We start from the raw sequence: 19,058 nt of genomic DNA, 5'->3' as shown, positions 1-19,058 counted from the left end.
TCCAGAATTTGCAACCATGAAATCTATGAATCGAAGAATGGATTAAAAGCATGAACTATGCGGGTTTCAGAAATTTGGGGCCCCCTCAATAATCTGTTCTGGTTAGTGTACACTCTTCAGGGAGATTAAGAGCTCGGTATGATTTGTCATCTGTCCTGTGTTTTGCCCATTTATCTTTCAAACCAAATCACTCTTAATTTCTCAGGTTGACACCTTTCACAGAGTTACAGAAAATAAGTCTTTGAGGAATTTGGAAGAGTTGCAGGCAGTCTCATAATGGAACCCTAACATAGGGCTCAGTGTCCAGTTCAGGTATGCTATGAGGGTGAGCTAGTTTAACTCAAAAGTTATACTTTATTCCAAACTCTTATGTATCTTTTTTCTCTAAAAATGTATAGTTTTCTAGACATGCAGGATAATTTTTCAAACAGGTCATGAGATTAAAATGTAGTGGGATATCTCAATTTTATAATGAGAGTCAATGGTATTTTCAATAAAAAAATAGATTTATCTTATTTTTAAAATATTTATCTTATTGACAACTTTTTGCAGCCCATGTATATTGTGACTTGGGATCTAACTTGAATTTTCTTAAAGCACAACTATTAGCATTTTCTCTAGGAATCTTTCATAGTTTCATTGTCTCATTTTTTATAATTGAAATCTCTCAATTTTACAGTGGCTTCCTGTTGGTTAGAAAGAGAGTGTTGTGTATGGATGATTTGTTTAAGTTCTGTTTATGCTTATTTAACCTTGTTAGTCAAGATGAAAAATGAAGAAGAGGTGTCAGCCTGGGCATGAGAATTCCCCTATAGAAAATAGAAAAAATAATAAAGAAGCAAAATTTATACTAAGCTATGTTTATGGTTTAAATGGTGAATATGTTTTAATTAAAAACCTATCATTAATCAGAAGAAATGTTGTATTGGGCAGCAGCAACTGGCTAGAGAAATATTTTGATTTCTACTCTATTACCCCAAGCAAGACAAAGTGTTTGATCCAGGAGTATTTAAATCTCTATTCTTCTGACTAGGGCCTGTGAGGAAATAATTCAACAAGATAAACCCCAACTCCACAATAGAACAGATAAAGAGGATACTTAATTGATGCATTTTACTCAATATTTCATCCTTTTCGGGCACATTACACATTTAAAAAGGTGAGAGACGTGATGAGAACATGTGGAAACTTAGCTGTGTGGCTTATATTCCCTGGAGGTCTTAGTTCCATGAAAAGTTCTTTTGAACAACTGACTTGTGCTCCTGGCATCCTCTCATATTCCTTTGTACAGGTAAAACTTTGCTTTCTGAAAAAAAAGACAAAGCCTGGAGAATGTGGGTTTTTATAATTTGGTTGTCTACATCTGGAATCTAGAATTGCAGAGGGGGTATAACTGTCAACATTGATTTATTTGGCAATTAAATGCATCCATTAGACCTTATAAAAAGTTGGCGAAAGGTTGGACTATAAATAAGGCATACTGCATTCTTTGACCTTTGGTGTCTAGGTGATGTTAGTAGCTAATACTATCAAATGACTAGTTTCATTTCAGCAGGCTATCATGGAATGAATGAATGTAAATGCCACTTGGTTAATGACTATCCATGGACCTTAACAGAAGTCCCATTACTTTGCCAGGAAATGCAATAGCAAAAGTGAGACAACAGGAGAAAGAGAGAGATAGAGAGAGAGAGAAAGAGAGAAAGAGAAAGGTTGTCCTCATTTCTCCAAACTAACATTTTAAACAAGTATACATTTTCTTTTCAAGTTCACTTTTGATAAGATGAATAGATAGGAAATGACTGTAGGGCAAAGCATGAAAAAAAATTTTCGGCCTCCTGATTTTCCTAAAGTGACATCATTAATTGTGACACATTGGTGTCTCTGTCTGCACATCCATTAGCCTCTCATCAGGCCATGAGGCAATTTCCTTTGTCTTTCATTATTCGCTTTACATGCCTGCCTTGCTCCATCACTCCTGGAGATCATTTACTACTTCTGGAATTAATAAGAGCTGGAAGTTTGAAGGCTTCTTGTAAATAGCAGTGCCATAGTGGAAGCAGGCAAGGATTCTGGTTTCAATCATTTGTACTTTCTTGGGACAAAACCAGATTTCCTACCTTGTGGGGTAGGAAAATCCCCACATCCTACCACATGGGGATGATTTCAGTCACTTACGGCAGAGAAAAGTCCAGGGATTTTTGTCTTTCACATTGTATGGCATTGTCTTAATACTCCACAAACAAGAGAGTAGTTTTGATGTTCTTCTTTTTCTGGTGACTTTTGAAGATCATCCACTACTAGACTGATCTCCTTACTGTTTTATAAACTTCTCATCTGTGAGGACCTGGAATTTGTCTCTGCATTTCCTACAGAAGTGGCTTTCAATCCTAACGGCACATTGTAATTATCTGGAAAGGTTTAAAAAAAAGCCCTACTCCTAGAGATTCTGATTCAATTGGTCTGGTCTGGAGCCCAGCTTGTGATTTCAGAACATGCACCAGGTGAGAGCTGAGTATATAGTGCAGCAAGGTTGCCTATGGTGTCTAGGACAGTTCTCTGTGAAGGGCGGGCAGTCTCCAGGAAATGACAGTTAAGCTGAACTGCATTGATAGACACATGGGTTACACAGTGCCAGATGATTTTGGGTGAGGACATATCTGGACATATTCTCACTGCAAGCATCTTGTGGTGCCTTTGGCAGCTCATCATTTTTGGGTAAACCATAGGAGTCTAAGGGTTTCACCTTCGCTCAGCTGGTGACTCAGTTTGTTTTTGTTTTTGGCTGCCTTTGGGTGTTGTGCCTTAGTTTGTTCATCAGTAAAATGGGGGTAATAAAAGTCTGAGGTTGTATTTCTGTTTGAAGCAAAAACTAGTAAATATTTGCCACAATGAGCTTTGTGTAAAATCATCAAATTACTGCTATGCAAATGCAGATGGAGTTTTGGAAGCAGAAGCAACAGGAATGTGGCTAGAGTCTTGTCTAACAGTAGCTGATCGATGGGGCTCAGTGGTGACATGGGTGGAACACGATCCTCCTATCAAATCTTGTCATCACAATATTTGTGCCACTGAGGGAATGCCACAGCCTCCACTCACTGAGCATTAAAACGATCACATCTTTGTATTAGCTGAAGGGGCCCTGGCTACTAGACTTTTTCCATGAGCTGGATGTGCTGTTGGCCACAACATCAGTGTGGGGGGATCGTGGTTCCCTGCTCTGACCACCAGTGCCGTGGGAGCCCTATGCACTCCACTGACATTACCTGCCCACATCCGCAAGGCTGCCCACACTGAGAGCCCCAGCTCTCAGCCTTGAGGCGAGAACCAGGCATGAAGTGGTTACTTGAGATCCTGAGCTGCAGATCCTGGTTTCCTGAGATGAACCCTTTTCTTCCTCTAATTCTTCACCTCTGGTTAGAACTGGAGCTGTACGCTGTGCCTGTGCACATGGACTCCCTACTCCTCTGCGCTTCCTGTATCAGCCTGTGCATTCCAACCTCTCCTGTGTTCCCTGACCAACTCTACCCTGAAGGCCTATCCAGCAGACCCTATGAGACCAGGATAGGCAGCTTCAAAAGGTAGCCATTGAGAATTGGCCCTGGTCTAGCAGAGGCTTAATGCCTATTTCTCACATCTGACCTAAAGTCTTAATTGATATCTGGCACTGTTCCATAAATATGTCTCCCTGGAAATGGAAAATAGCTATTTCTCTCTTTTATAATAATTTTGTCATTAATGAAGCAATGAGCCCTCTCATCTTGGAATAAATCACCCCAGTGTTTTCAGTTTCTCTTAACAGTCTATGGGTTATCTCCCCTCATCTCCTCTCAGCCTAGAGTGTCAAGCCACACACAGTACCTTCAAAAAAGAGCAATCAAAGACAACTTATTTTGTGGGTAGGAAAATGAGGCACGGAGAGTTTCGATAACTTATAACCATAACAAGCAAATGGGACTTGAAATGAAGATTCTCGCCTCCATAGAATGGGGGTGGGCAGAGGTGGTGGACAGGAACAATGATGCAATAGAATGTATACTTAAGAAACTTGGTGTAATCCCAGCACTTTGGGAGGCCGAGGCGGGAGGATCACGAGGTCAGGAGATCGAGACCATGGTGAAACCCCGTCTCTACTAAAAATACAAAAAAATTAGCCGGGCGTGGTGGCGGGCGCCTGTAGTCCCAGCTACTCGGGAGGCTGAGGCAGGAGAATGGCGTGAACCCGGGAGGCGGAGCTTGCAGTGAGCCGAGATCGCGCCACTGCACTCCAGCCTGGGCGACAGAGAAAAAAAAAAAAAAAAAAAAAAAAAAAAAGAAACTTGGGCTACAGAGACGAACAGATCTTCATGTTGTTACAGTTTGCTTATTTATAAAATAACAGAACAAGAGTACTTAGCCAATCAAGATGCTGTGTTGATTAAAATAAATGTATGTGAAAAGGTCTGGCATAGAGTTTGGTATCTAAGAGGCTCTCATTAAAAGCATACACACACACATGAACACACGTGTGCATGCAAGCATGAAGTTAGTAGCTTTGAGGGGTTCCTTTCCAAGGTGCAGCCATAACCCATAGGTCCCCTGACATAGCTCCTGGTAGAATCTACCTCTGTAGGATCCTTAAGTAGCCATTTATCTCAATGTTGGCCTTCATGCAGGGATGCATGTTCTGGAGAATGACCCACCGGAACCCCAAGAGGGGCTCTCAGGCTAGCAATGGATGCACTTCTGTCCTTCTGCACAACCAGCAGGAGATAATCTAGATGGCAGCTCTAGTCTCTCCATACCTGTGATTCCTGAAATCTGTTGAAGTGTAGGGGGTTCAACAGTATCTGCTTCATTTTAATAAAATGAGGCAATGTTTATAAGTGAGACATAGCCCAGTGACTGGCACGTACTAAGTACCAACACATATTAGCAGTTCTTAGTAGTGGTAGTATTTTTAAATCCAAAGCTAGATTGGGTCAGAGTGCTTCCAGGTGTCCTTTCTCCAGCCTGGGGGGCAAATAAATAGGCTCAAGATTAGGGCCCATCTATAGAAAGTCTATGCTCACCTATCGGCACCTGTGCCCTATTTATTTATTTCTTTACTAATTAGTTCATTCAACACACATTTACTGAGCACTGATTGTATGTGTGCTCCTGTGCTTGGCACACAAACCTCTGATCTCTGATATTCGTACAGGGCTGTGCCCTTGGCTAACACACGTAGTATTATATCAGGAAACCCCGCTTCTCAACACAGCCTCTCCATATGCCTGCTGGAAAGCTGGAGAGTTAGGGGGAGCTCTGATGATGGCACCTTGCATGCCAGAGTGTGGAATTTGGAGTCAGGCAAGTGTGTATTCTTTTTACAGATAAGGAAACAGAGGTCGGAGAGAGGAGTACTTTCTCCAGTTCAGAGAGTAATTTAGTGCTGTCTGAGGCTACAGCCTTGTTCCCTGATTAGTTTAGGAAACAAGGGCCCTTTCTACCAGACCAGTTGTCTCTGCATGACAGTGGGATAACCTGTCTTTACATTTTCATCTACAGATAGGTGTTGTTTTCCTTTCTGAAAAGCAGCATTTCAAGGTAAAATGAAGTAGCTCTTGAGTAAGTCTGAAACACTGGCTCTCATCTCTGGCTGTATGAGATCATCTTGAGAGCATCTGAAAAAAAAAACTGATGTGGGAGCTCCACCCCACACAATTAAAGAAATATTTGCGAGGGTGGAGCTGGGGCCTCCTACTGGTTTTTAAAGCTCCCCAGGTGTTTGGCCTTTACACCCAGGGCTCCATAGTCTAATATACAGTCAGTCCAATATACAGTATAATACACAGTCAGTGGTCTAGCGGGCAGTGCTTCCAAATTCTAATGCACATTTGAATCATCTAGGGATCTTGTTAAGCTGCAGATACTAATCCAGTGGTTCAAGTGCAGCCCGAGGGTCTTCATTTCCATCAAGCTTCCATGTGGTGTTAGTACTGCCAGTCTCTGGACCACACTTGGAGTAGCAGCTCCAGAAGGTACTCTGAGATTCTAGTCATCCACTTGGTCACTGGCTACTCTAGCCAGAGGCCTGGGAGTTACCTCTCTCCTTCATCCTCTCCTCATCTTCTCCCTTTCAAGCCCTTGGTCATCAGATCTTGTCAGTTCCATCCCACTGCTTCTAGGAGCTCCTCTCCTTTCCTAACGGACTGGCACAACATTTTCCTCCCTGTTCCCCACCATCACTCACTGCCCTGGCTGTGTTCTTTGCTAGACCACTTCCTGAAGGCTTTCTTATTCCGTCTTCCCTCTGTCCAAGCTTTTATTTTGATTCTGTAGAAGGCTCTTTCACTCCGTGACCCATCTCTTAAGAGACCACTGCATCCCGGGACCTGTTCTCTCCCTGCACTCATCCCCTATGACGATTGTCTAGGAACAGGGTGTCCCTCTGGTTGTTTCTGCGTTTCCAGCGCCCAGCTGAGCGCCCATCACTCTCAATAAATACTTGTTGATTTTAACAAACAAAACCCCAACCCTGAAAGAGAAAGGCCAAACGGAGGCCTCAGCTGCATTTCTTCCGATAAAAATGAACATTCCTTCGAGATTATCCATCAGGCTTTAACTTCCCACTCAGAAAAAAAAAATTGATCACATTTAACAAAGTAAGTGGTTATTTCCTGTCTGAGTTGAGTAGCTGAATACAGGCTCAAAGCAGGCGACGGGACAGGAATGAGAGGATGGATGCTGGCAGGGGCTTGGAGGTCTGCTTTCAAATCTGGGCTAGTCCCAGCATGGGGAAAGGCTGGAGGACCGGGATAGGTTGCGGACTACCGATAGGGAACCTCGCCGGTCCTGCAGACAGTCAGCAGCGCAGGGAGGCAGGCAGGAGCTGGGAGCGTGAACTAACTGGCGCGGAGGGAGCCGTTCAGGTTTCGCGTCTTGTGGGCGCCCACATGGGCCGCTGGCTTGCAGAAGGGGGCGGGGGAGAGGGAGGGCAGGTCCGGAGCCAAGCGGGTGGAGGAGGGGGGAGATCGAAGGAAATGAGACAACCTTTTCCTCCCACTGACTCGGGCTCCTCCAGCTTCTGCGGGGCTTGGCGCCGCCGCCCGTGAGCACCCAGGCCGGGACCCCACGTCCCCAGGCCAGCCCTGACCCCGGCGGCCCCTCCGCCGGGATTCCTTTCCGAGGTGCTGGTGCCTGCCCAAGCTCCGGGCAGCGCTTCGTTGCGTCCGCCCCTCAGTGATCAGCTCCGGGTCCCCCTGCTCGGCCCCGCGCGCCCCAAGCGCAGTCCCCGGAAGTGCGCGCCGGGGCCCCAGCAAAGGTAAGAGGCGCCTGAGAGCGCTCCCTGAACTCTGGGGCACCCGGCATCCCCAGCGGGCTCCAGCTTCTCCGGAGCACCCTCTTTTCGGAAACACCCAGAGCACTTCTGACCTGAAGCCGCTGCTTTGTTCCCAAGCCCCTGCCCAGGTGTTGTAGGCTGGGTCCCACAGGGAACTCTTGCTTCCCAGCGCTTTCTTTTTTGCCTCCTCTTCCTCCCACTTCCCTGTTTCTTCTCTCGCCCCCCTGCTTCTTTCTGGATAGAACAACTCTCAACTCCCTCCCTCTGCAGCCCAGCTTCGGAAAGCAGGTCGTTCCCAAATCTGGCGCTTCTCTCCTGTGCCTCTGGGAGCTGGGCTGAGCCTGACTGGCTTCGATCCCAAGCCTGCGGGGGGCGGACCTGCCAGAAATGTACGTGCTGCACCGTGGACTATTTACCTGGTTTGTTTCGGAGGCAGACAACTCGCCGCGCGCATTTGGCGACCCCCAGGACCCCGAAAGCCGAGTGGATCAGGGAATGAAAGGCTGTTGGCGCCCCCTAAAGTCCCAGTGGGACGCTTTGCTTTTGGAGAGGGGCGCCCAGACAGTCCACGCTGCTCTATCTGGGAGGTCTGCGTAGGGGTCCCCACCCCTACTCTTCAGGGGTAAGGGGAGGTGTTGGCACGCAATACGGAGGGCGTTGGGGCATGGAGGAAATGAGGATGTCCTGGAAGGAGAGGAGTGCCAACCACATCGTCCTGGCTTGCCATGTTGTTCTTATTAACTGCCTGAGTTCTCATAACAAGCCTATGTGTAAGGACTCTTACCCCTTGTTTTACAAACGGGCAAAATGAGATGGGGCCACACAGCTAGCTAGGAAAGGGCCCAGCCAGGATTTGGGTCCTAGCTGGTCTATACCACACACACACTTCAAGTCCCGCCCTACAGAAGATTCTTCTTTTTAGTGAGCAAGAACTGTCCCCCCAACTCCCCCCCGCCACCTCCTTTCTCATAGTACAAGGGACCAGGCTTTTTCCCTTTTGACCTAATATACCTCGATTCTATTCAGACCCAAACTACTTATTATCTACTGTCCTCTGAGTTCAGTGGCAAGCACTGAGGTTTCACCTTTGAACCTTATTAATTCATCCCCTTCTTGTCATCCAGTCTGTCACAAAATGTGTAATACTGTTCAGAAGGCTGACTTGAATCTCCTTTCCATAAAGGCAGTCAAGCGCAGTGGCTAAGAGCCCAGGCCCTGGAGTGAGACCACCAGCTTGAATCCTGGCTGGGGCCTTTCTGTACCTTTCTGTAGCTGGATTTCCTCATCTGTAAAGCAGGCTTAAATTAATGGTTTTCAACTAGAATTTTGATTTTACTTCCCAAGTGACATCTAGCAATGTCTGGAGACATATTTGGCTGTCATCATGTAAGTAGAAGAGGAGCTTATTCATCTGGTGGGTAGAGGCCAGGGATGCTGCCAAATATCCTGTATTGCACAAGACATCTCCCCCCTCCCCCACTCCACTTCCAAGATTTAAGAATTATCTAGCCTAAAATGTTAATAGTGCTGAGGTTGAGAAGCCCAGGTTTAATGTATCACTTCATGAAGAGTGCCATTATTTCCAGCTCTCATCCTTTTATCTGCTCTAGTTTGGCTGATTATACCAGTCTCTATCCCAGTCTTTCCCTCCATTCCAGTGCCAGAATTCTGTTGCCAAATCCACAGCAGGTCATGCTGCTATATTGCCTTAGCACCCTTGTTGGTCCCCTATTGCTAACAGAAGGGATAGGAATTGGGAATCTGCAGGTGTTTTACAAGCACTAAAGGTAATTCCTCTGCATGTTAAAGTTTGAAAATCACTGTTTTTACAGAATAAAATGTAACCTCCGGCCTTGTACACATGGCTCTTCACAACTGGCCTCACCTTACGCCACTTCCTCAATGTTCCTGACATTCCCCCAACCCGCTATTCTTTTGGTATTCTAGGTCCTGACTTTTTGAATGCCCTTCTTCCTCCTTGGCTGGCAATCAATCTTTGAGACTAGAAGTTAAGTCTCCTTTTGGGTGAAGCATCATTCTTCAGTTCCTACAGACCGTTTTGTTGCTCCCTGCCCTGCCCCAGGTTGGGGGAAAGCCTCAGCCTCAGCCTCAGCCTCAGCCTCCCCTTTCCCCACCTTTTTTTTTTTAAATAAATATATCTCTCTTACAGTATTTTGTTTATCTCTCCCCTGGTCTTACATACTTAGAATCTAGCTCAGTGCCGTCGATGCTCACAGTGATGGTTTCAGGCTTAGGCGTCAGGCTTCTTGTGTTCAAATCTCAGTTCTGCCACTTATTAACTCTGTTAAAAGTTAATTACTTGACCTTGGTCAAATTGACTCAGTCTCTCAAAGCCTTCTTGGTAAGAAGAAATAGCCTACCTTCTCTGCAGACTAGTATGACTAACTAATGGAATAATAACCATTCATCTTAATACTGAGTGCCTACCTAATTCCCGGACATGGTTCAAGTGTAGCATTTTATGCGTTTTTACTCATTTAAACCCTATAATGTCCTTTATAGTTACTAATGGTATTGCCCCATTTTCCAGACAAAGAAACAGAGGCACAGAGAGGCTAAGCAGTTTGCCCAGAGTCATGGAGCTAATGAGCGGTAGGGCCAAGATTCACACAGACATCTGGATTTCAAAACACATACTCTTTACACTGTGCAGGTAAAGGGCTTAGCCCAGTGCTTGGCACATAACAAGTGCCCAGTTAATGTGAGATAAGGTTTGTTAAGTGCATTAATGAGAGCCTAAGTCCATTGGGTTTTCCACCTGCATCATGCTTGTGATTTAAGACTATGCCATTGTTTTTACAACTCTTGCTCCTTTCCTTGCCTCCTTGCCCTTCCACCAGCCACAGAGGGGCAGGACATTGGGGTTAGTTCCCAGTACCACTGATCTTGATGCTAAATTGAGCCTATGTACATAGCCAGGGCTAGAAGAGGATTAACTTTTTTGGGAGGATGGAGTCAACACACACCTGCCTGGAGGAGAGAGGTGCAGACTTGGGGTCGAAAACTCTGTGACCCCAGCTTTGTCCTTACAGAGCATGTGCCCTTTGCAGTGTGCACCTAGCATATAAATATTGGTGAAACCAATTGATGAATGAGGGATGGACGAATAAATGCCACCAGCTGAGTCTCCCACATTATACTTGATCAGATGCAAAGCACAGCTTCTCTCCACGTATTGTAAGGCTCATTTATCTATTGACGTTAAAACTGGCTAAGGGAATTTAATGACCCATATGGGGTGTTGAAGAAGCAGATTTGGAGCCACTCACTGACCCTCTGGGTAAGTTGTGTTTGACACTGGATACTTGGTTACAACTGATCATTAAACTAACTTGGAATCTTCTGTTGCTTCTAATGCAGCCTTGGCTTTGAAAACCAAGCCCACTCCTTGCTAGTCCCTGGGCCACTTGCTTTGTGGGCTAGACCGCCTTACACAAATACCTGCACATTTGTGTACTCTGCCTTCCTCCACAGCTGTCCTGCACAGCTGTAATCCCCCTGAGTTTGCTTGTTTTGGCAGGTTGTCTCCAAAACTTCAGTGGGATGAGGTCACCTGGCATGTGTAAAGCCTTGTGGGTTTTTTAGGGGCCAGGGAAACATTCTAGTAAGTGCTGCTTTTGAGGGTGGAGTAGGGTAAGAACTTTCCTGTCCATTGACATCCAAGACTCTTCAGATCCCCATGGTGGGGTCCTCAAACCCCTTCGCTGGTCCCTGGCCTGTTAGGAACAGGGCCATCGCCTGAGCTCCACCTCCTATCAGATCAGCAGCTGCATTAGATTCTCATAGGAGCATGAACCCTATTGCAAACCGCATGTGCGAAGGATCTAGGTTGTGCACTCCTTATGAGAATCTAATGTTTGATGATCTGAGGTGGAACAGTTTCATCCTGAAACCATCTCCCCCTATCCGTGGAAAAATTGTCTTCTAGGAAACTGGTCCCTGGAACCAAAAAGGTTGGGAACCACTGCCCTATAGCACTGCCTTCCCCTTCCCACATCAGACTCGTACGTACTCTCTCCTGGCATTATCCCCTCTCTTAGGTCACTAGCTGGCTGACCTGAGAAACAAATTCCTGTAGGATATTAATGACTTGAGTAAAAGTTAGACCCAAGATCTTTGGGCATCACTTGTATTTATACTGAGGCTTTTATAGCTTGGCACAGAAGATAAACTAGCCCAGGGTAGAAAGGTCAGGGGGATGTCAGGCTTGGTGCCAGGTCTTGAGGCCTCTGATGTCACACTTTGTTGGCTGCCACTTTGGGTAGCACCTCTTAACTGACCTGCAGCAGACTTTCTAATGAAGCTGGCCCCTGCTTTGTGTGTCTAGTTCTAGGGAGATATACTTTGTCCCGTTTACGTCTTGAGCTGTATTCTCTGTGAAATGCACTCTGTTGTTTGACTCTGTGTGAAACCCTGTTTAGTGCTGTAAAGGGCATTTGGTCTCAGACTAGAGTGGTGGCAGAACCTTGAGGTATTAGTGTGGACTTGGAATACATGTGCAATAAGTAGCTCTGTGCAGGTGCCAGAGACACAAAGACGAAGACCTGGTTTGTACCATCAAGATTGCAGTCCATGACATATGATGGACATGTGAATAGATCATCAGAGTGTGTTAAGTGGAATAAGAGATCTGAGCAGAGAACTGGGAGCTCAAAGGAACCAGTACCATCTCTGCTAGAAGAGTTAGGAAAGGCATCAGAGAGAAGAGGATGTTTGAGCTTGGCCTTAACGTGTAAGCGGGAGCTTGGCAGGTTTGAAGGGACTGGTGATTAAAGAGCATTACAGATAGGAAACAGCATGTGTAAGAATCAAGAAAGGGCCTGGAAGACATGTAGGCATATGGTGGGAACTGGAGGGTGGAGATGGGCCTGGGGAGGTGACTTTGACATTTTACCAGTCAAGGAGTCTGTACTGTTTTGAGACAATGGAGTGGGCATTTAAAGCTCAGGTGTGCTGAGCTCTTTGAATAGTGGCTCTGCCTCTTATCTCTGCTGGCCTTGTTTCCTCCTGGGGCAGTGGAACCAGAGCCCATGGGTCAGGGAGGGACACTGTCTCTAGTAAGCAAAGAAATCAAAATCAGCGGGGAGGGGGGAGGGATGGCATGAGGAGATATACCTAATGCTAAATGACGAGTTGATGGGTACTGCACACCAACATGGCAAATGTATACATATGTAACAAACCTGCACATTGTGCACATGTGCCCTAAAACTTAAAGTATAACAATAAAATAAAAAAAACTGAAAAAGAAAAAAAAAGAAATCACAATCAAAAACAAAGCTGAGCTGGGAGGTTGTGGGTAGTTGTTTTGTTTTCTTTTCAAAGTCCTAGCTGATGAGCTATGTGAGTGGCCCCTCTGGAGTCTGGGTTTTACCTTTAGAGCGTCCAAAATTCTATATGAATTGCTAAGCGATTGCTAAATTTCTCCAGACTTAGAAAGGGATGGAGAAACAGAGGGAAGGATGGGGAGGTGGGAGAGAAAGAGAGAGAGAGAGAGAGATTGAATTTTGATGTTAAAGTCTGTTTCACATAAAATCCAGCCTGTGATCCAGCAGATCAACAGCTATTAGGATTGCCACATTTCCTGGGAATTACATTCCCATTTGCAGTCTTTCTTTGAGCCCAAAGCTGTTTGCATGTGCTGATTGCATTGAGCTCCCCACAGAGGATGGGTGCATATGCTTATTGAATAGACAATTGATGTAGGTCCTTCTATAGGTCATCCCCAGGCTTTACTCATTTATTCACCACTTAGTGACCCCCTGGCACATAGGAGGCACTTAGTCAGTGATAGATGAGTGAATGAATGCTCTAGCATGGAAGTCCCATTCCTGGACCTCAAGATGCTCATGGTCTGAAGGAAGAGATAGACAAGAAAACAGACAACACAGTATGGTGGATTAGTGCCATGACAGAGAAGATATGAGTAGAGAAGACTCAATCTAGCCAGGGATCAGGAAATGGAGACAGGGAGAAGAATCTCTCTTCTGGGGACCATCCTTCCTCCAGGGAAGTGGTCCCAGGAGTGGTTCCTAGAGATCAATTATAACCTGGGGTGAGTGCCAGGCACTGTGCTAGGGTCTTTAGCTGCCTTTATTGCATGGATCCTGACAAACACCCTCTGAGGTCTGTATTAGAGGAGGAATCAGGGTCATACCCACAACTAAAAGGCAGAGCCAGAATCAGGTCCAGGGCACCAAACTCTGAGCCCTTTATCCCGCTCCAGATAGTCTCCAGAGAGCTGTTATCATCAAAGATAATTTTAGAAAATCTGTTTTCGAAAAAGAAGGTGAAAGAGTGTGGGCCGCTGTGGTTGGGATAGGAATGGCCATTTCCTCCCCGCTTTTCCCCCTTTCCTTCTCCCCAGCCTGGCGTCTGAGGCTGTGCCTGGGGGCAGTGAGACGCTCTTTGTTCTGGGGTTCAAAAACTCTCTTCCTCCTCTTGCCCCCTGTTTGATCACCAAGGCAGCCTGCACTTTGCCCTCTGTGGTGAGAGGAGGGGGAAATGCTGCTTAGTAGAGAAGCAACCATAAACTTGCAAGGAAAAGAAGACTTTTTTACAAAACACCTGCTGTAATTTAAGCCTCTCCCCTTTTGCCTTGCCCCCTCCTGCCCTTGTCATTCAGATGCGGCTGGTAGCTGCAGGGAACAGACTTCAGGGGATCTTGTTTCTGCAAGGGGACTTCGATCAAAAGGGCTGCCTAAAGCTGTCTTTCTCTGGGCATCTCCACAAACATGCTCATCTTGTCAAGACAAGACAGGCCATGGCAGCCCATGGGAGGAGGCGGGTAGGGCCTGTTACTGGAAGAAGCACGCATTTCTTTCCTGAGTTCCCCCATCCTGAGTGCCACTTGGCCAAGCAGTCTCTGACAGTGGCATCCTTCTTTGCTGCACTGAGATGTCGCTATGAACCTGAGGGTGGGCAGAATGAGCACTGGAAGAGAGTCAGCAATGCCATTTACTTGTTATGAGGCCTCGGTCCTTTAATCTCCTAGTGGGTCAGTCACACAGGGCAGGAATGGTTGGCCTGGACATTCTCCAGTGTTAGACCCTGCTGCATGTCGAAAGCAGGGTGCACTGTAGGATCTCGTGGAACTTCAGAAGACAATGACTTGGACATGTAGACTGAAAAAGACACACATGAAAGTAAAAGTGTTCCTGTGGGTGTGCTAATGTGCTCACAGAGACAGCTTGGTGGCCTTGGTGTGTCTGCTCAGCTCAAGCTGCTAACACTTACTGACACCCTCGTGTGCCAGGCACAGTTCCAGCCTCTGGAAACAGGGATGAACAAGATACTCTTTGTGCCCAGGGAGCTCAGCAATCCAGTGTGGAGACAGACGGGGAAATCAGAGATAGTAATGCAATGTTTTGCTGTCCATCTCTCATTACAGTAAGTTCTCTGAAATCAGGACATATGTCTTGTTGATTCCCAAATCACCAGAGCCTACTGTAAACTGGCCTATGGTAGATACTCAATCAATGAATGTTGCACTACCCTAAAGTGCCACACTAGAGGCAATCACAGGGTGCTATGTGCACCCACAGGAGGGTCACCTAAACTCAGCTTGGAGAGCAGGTGAGTCCAAGACAGCATGCGTCAAAGAGGCTGAGATTGAGCATCCAGGCTGATGAGAGGAGAAGTGGAGCCTAGGGAGATGGGCCAGTGAGAAGTCCAGCATGTCCAGGTGAGCAGGCCAGGGCTGCTTCAAGAAGGGAAGGCAGATAGGTATGGCTGGGGACAAAGGAAGTCAGCCTGTGAAGGAGCAAGGTAATCACACCTGGATTTGATAGAGAATTGGAATTTTACTTTGAAGATAGTGGGGAGCTACTGCAGGATTTCACACAGAGGAGAGACTGGGTCAACGTTTTGTTCTAATACTGTTCTGGCAATAGAGTAAATATTGGAGAAGAATAAGATAGGTGGCAAGAAGACCAGTTAGCATGTTACCGCAGTTTAGGGGATGAAAAAGCCTGGGATTTGGAGTCAGATACATCTCAGCCTCCTTCCTGTAACTTGGGCTGTTTAGCAAATGTCTCTGAGCCTCTGTCTTATCTGAAAACAGCGGACTCTACTTCCTCCCTTATGGATGGTATGCATGGTAGTCAGGGTTACATACAATGAAGTATGTGAAATGTCTACTACAGTGGTTTATTTGTAATTGGCAAGTCATACTAGTGGCCAGTATTATTTGTAATATTGTTGTGACTTACTATCATCTAGGTGAGAAATAATGAGGTTCTAATAAGACACTGGTAATTAGGGTGGAGAATTGGTCAGAGTCAAGAAAGCCTTTGGCAATAAAGTTGGCATGATTTGGTGACTGACTGAACGGGGGAGTAAGGGAGGGGCAGGAGTCTAGGATGATTCTGACATTTTGGCCTGGCAGCCAGTGGGAAGGATAGTGGGGCTATTCATTAGGAGAGAGAAGGGACGGGGAGGAGGGAGCAGCATTTATAGGAAGGATGATGAACTCAGTTTCAGATATGCTGAGTTTGAATATTAAGATAGTCAGGGAGAGATGGCTAGTGGGCAGATGTTTTCTAGGTTTGACATTCAGGAGAAAAGTCTTCAAGATTTACAAGAAAGCTAACTTTTTTTTTTTTTTTAAGAGACAGAGTCTCACTTTGTAACCAGGCTGGCGTGCAGCAGCACAATCATAGCTCACTGCAGTCTTGAACTTGAACCCCTGGGATCAGGCGATCCTCCTGATTCAGCCTCCTGAGTAGCTGGGACTACAGTCATATGCCACTATGTCCAGCTAATTTGTAAAACTTTTTGTAGAGCAGGGTCTCACTATGTTGACCAGGCTGGTTTTGAACTCCTGGCCTCAAGCGATCCTCTTGCCTCAGTCCCCCAAAGTGCCAGAATTACAGGCATGAGCTACTGTGCCCGGCCCACAAACAAACCTTAACCAAAGGTAGTGAAGTCATGGCATAGATCAGTTGGTTATGGAGGGTTATGGAGTATGGGAAGAGGAATTATAATAGCTAATGTTTATTGAGTGTGTACTATGTGTTCTGAACATTTTATGTGTATTAATCCTCTCAATAACCATTGTTAGGAAGGACTACTATTGTTTTACCTATTTTACAGCTGAGTAAACCTAGGCACAGAGATGGTAAGTCATTTGCCCAAGGTCACACAGCTATAAGTCATGGACCTAGGATTTTAAGTCAGCTATCAGGATGCCAGGCCTGTGCCAGATTGCTTCCGAGAGTGGCGGTACTAGGGCACAACACTGACCTCAGGGAAGGAAGGAGAGAACCCAGTGAAGTCAACAGGAAAGGGGATGTGCAGAAAGGCAGGAGGAAATGGGAGACTGGGATGTGGAAGAGGACAGTTTCCAGGAGAAGGGGATCAGCAGCTTCAAATGATATGGAAGAATGAGAGATCTGAAATGTCCATGGATTTGGAAATTCCAAAGCTATTGACAACTTGGTGAGAGGAGTCTAACAGATGAGGGGAGTCTAACAGATGACGGGAGCTAATGAACAAATGTGAGGTGAGGAAGTGGACATACCAAACTTTAGCAATTGTTTTTAGAAGCCTGTCTATGAAAGTAACATGCGAGAAAAGACAGCAGCTAGAGGTATTAGGTAGAGACAGTGTTTTAAAGATGGAAAAGACCAGCACATTTTTTTTTTTGAGACAGTCTTGCTCTGTCACCCAGGCTAGAATGCGTGGCGCGATCTTGGCTCACTGCAACCTTTGCCTCCTGGGTTCAAGTGACTCTCCTGCCTCAGCATCCCAAGTAGCTGGGATTACAGACATATGCTACTATGCCCGGCTAATTTTTTGTATTTTTAGTAAAGACAGCATTTCACCATGCTGGCCAGGCTTGTCTCGAACTCCTGACTTTGTGATCTGCCCTCCTAGGCCTCCCAAATGCTGGGATTACAGGCGTGAGCCACCGTGCCTACCCGACCAGCACATATTATGGAGTGGCCACAAACGGACTATGCACGCTGGGAGAGGTGTCTCCATGTTCGCTTCTCTTTTCCACACAGATTTCTAATATTTCTCTTCATATTCTGGATGGCTTCCATGTTGGTAGTTGGACATCATTAAAGAAATTCTGGATAGGTGTTTCAGGTCTTCAGCTTTTATTAGGTGGAGCAGAGAAAATTTCTTTCACAATGCCCAGTGGTGACTTATCACTTGTTGTTAAGTCCAGACCATGTCAAATTCAGGTGCGTTCAGTATATCATCCACTCAATTTGCCTTCAAAGTATTCTTCAATAGAGCATGATGTGCTGAAGCTCCACTTCAGGCATGGGGAATTGGCCTCTGCTATGTAGATACCTGGAGGTAAGGATGGCAGCAGCACCAAGGTTTTAGGAGGAAGGAAGAGGACCTAGAGCATAGTGGGGTTGTGGGGAGGAGACACCAGCTTTGGACTGGAGAAGAGACACCTGCTTCTCTGAGCAAAGGGAAAGGTAGTTGGAGATGAAGGCAAATATATGAGAGGAGATAGTGAGTTGTTTAGATCTTGTAGGAAATGAAAGGTCCATTATAAGATTTGCTGGAGTGACAACCCTCTGCTTGGAATGACCCTAGAGGATTTGACCACTGCCATTTAAGTTCTTAATAATGGAAAAATAGGGGCATTTCCTATGAATTCTTTGTTACCAGGCTTAGAGGCTGCATCCCAGAGCCTCCCAGAAGCCATCCCAGAAGATGTTTTTATCTAGGGGCAAAGACAATCTCTGTTTTCATACTTAAGATTCTTTTGTTCAGACCAGAGGCAGATACCATAGAGGGTTAAAAGCTTGACTTAAACAAGAAATTCGGCTTTGCCTTGGTTCATGTTCATGGTGCCAACATCCCTGAGGCTCAGGGCTGGAATTAGAGTTTGGCTGCCAACTTCATATATTTGCGTTGGTTGAAATGGCATCTTTGCTCTTCTTGGAAACATCTCAGTGAAATGCACACACCTTCACAGAGGGCCTTTATGGAAAGGGCTCTCCCAAAGGGCACCATCCTGAATCCAAAAGGCCACACAGGAAATGGCCTTGGGGTATTTTTCTTTCCCCACACAAAGCAGCAGCTCAGCTGAATTATTTGTTTGATCTTGAGCCTTCAGGTATCAGGAAGAGTAAACAGTGCATCATTCAAGAGTCACATTTCCAGCTTGAAGGTTCCCTGGAGGACAGCTTGAAGGTACCGGAGGACACTGTAGGAGGCAAGGAAGGATCATCCCTGCCAGACCCCTCCCCACTCTCCTCCCAGCCAGATCTCTCACCTGGATGTGGGCATGTGCAGACTCCCTTTGGCTGGGTGTGGGTGTGATGGACAGACAGGGCACTCTCCTTAGGGACTCTTTCTTCCATCAGAGGGAAGAAGCTGCAGGTGTTTTGCCCCACTTTTCCTCAGTAGACAAGGAGTGGTGGAAGTGCTTCCCCAGGAAGGTGTGGCTGGGATGCTGTGTGGCTCCGAACACATGTGGTTCAGTGAAGTTACATAATCCCGTACTTGGCTTTATTCCTATTCCACAGGGTCTGAATTTTCTGTCATGAGAAAGGCCTATGTACATATTCCACACTGATTCCCACAAATGAGTGCACAGGGCTGTATACATGTGTCAGATGGCCACATCTAAGCTATCACTGGTGCTTCTGCCCATCCAACCTTCTGGATTGTGGCAGGGTGCAAAAGAGTTTGGGAGGCAGTACCCTGTGTGCCCATAAAGCAACAGCTGTGATACCTTAGATTCTCTTTCACTTGTATTTGATTT

At 46.0% G+C, this 19,058-nt stretch overlaps 1 protein-coding gene across 2 annotated transcripts in view; it reads left to right on the top strand.

Annotated features, from left to right (window-relative positions):
• Nucleotides 1-19,058, top strand: part of EVA1A (eva-1 homolog A, regulator of programmed cell death) — a 75,116-nt gene that overhangs the window by 2,040 nt on the left and 54,018 nt on the right. Inside the window, exon 1 of one of the 2 annotated variants that reach the window (XM_032176743.2) lies at nucleotides 7,026-7,285. The exons of the other annotated variant lie outside the window; for it this stretch is intronic. The gene's annotated coding sequence lies outside the window, so the exon portion shown is untranslated. Of the gene's footprint in view, nucleotides 1-7,025; nucleotides 7,286-19,058 lie in introns of those variants that run through there. 2 annotated transcript variants of the gene reach the window in all.

Source organism: Hylobates moloch, unplaced genomic scaffold, assembly GCF_009828535.3.
Source record: "Hylobates moloch isolate HMO894 unplaced genomic scaffold, HMol_V3 SCAFFOLD_15, whole genome shotgun sequence".
Lineage (NCBI taxonomy): Eukaryota > Metazoa > Chordata > Mammalia > Primates > Hylobatidae > Hylobates > Hylobates moloch.
Note: the sequence above shows the minus strand (reverse complement) of the source record. Positions and strands in the feature narration are given on the sequence as shown.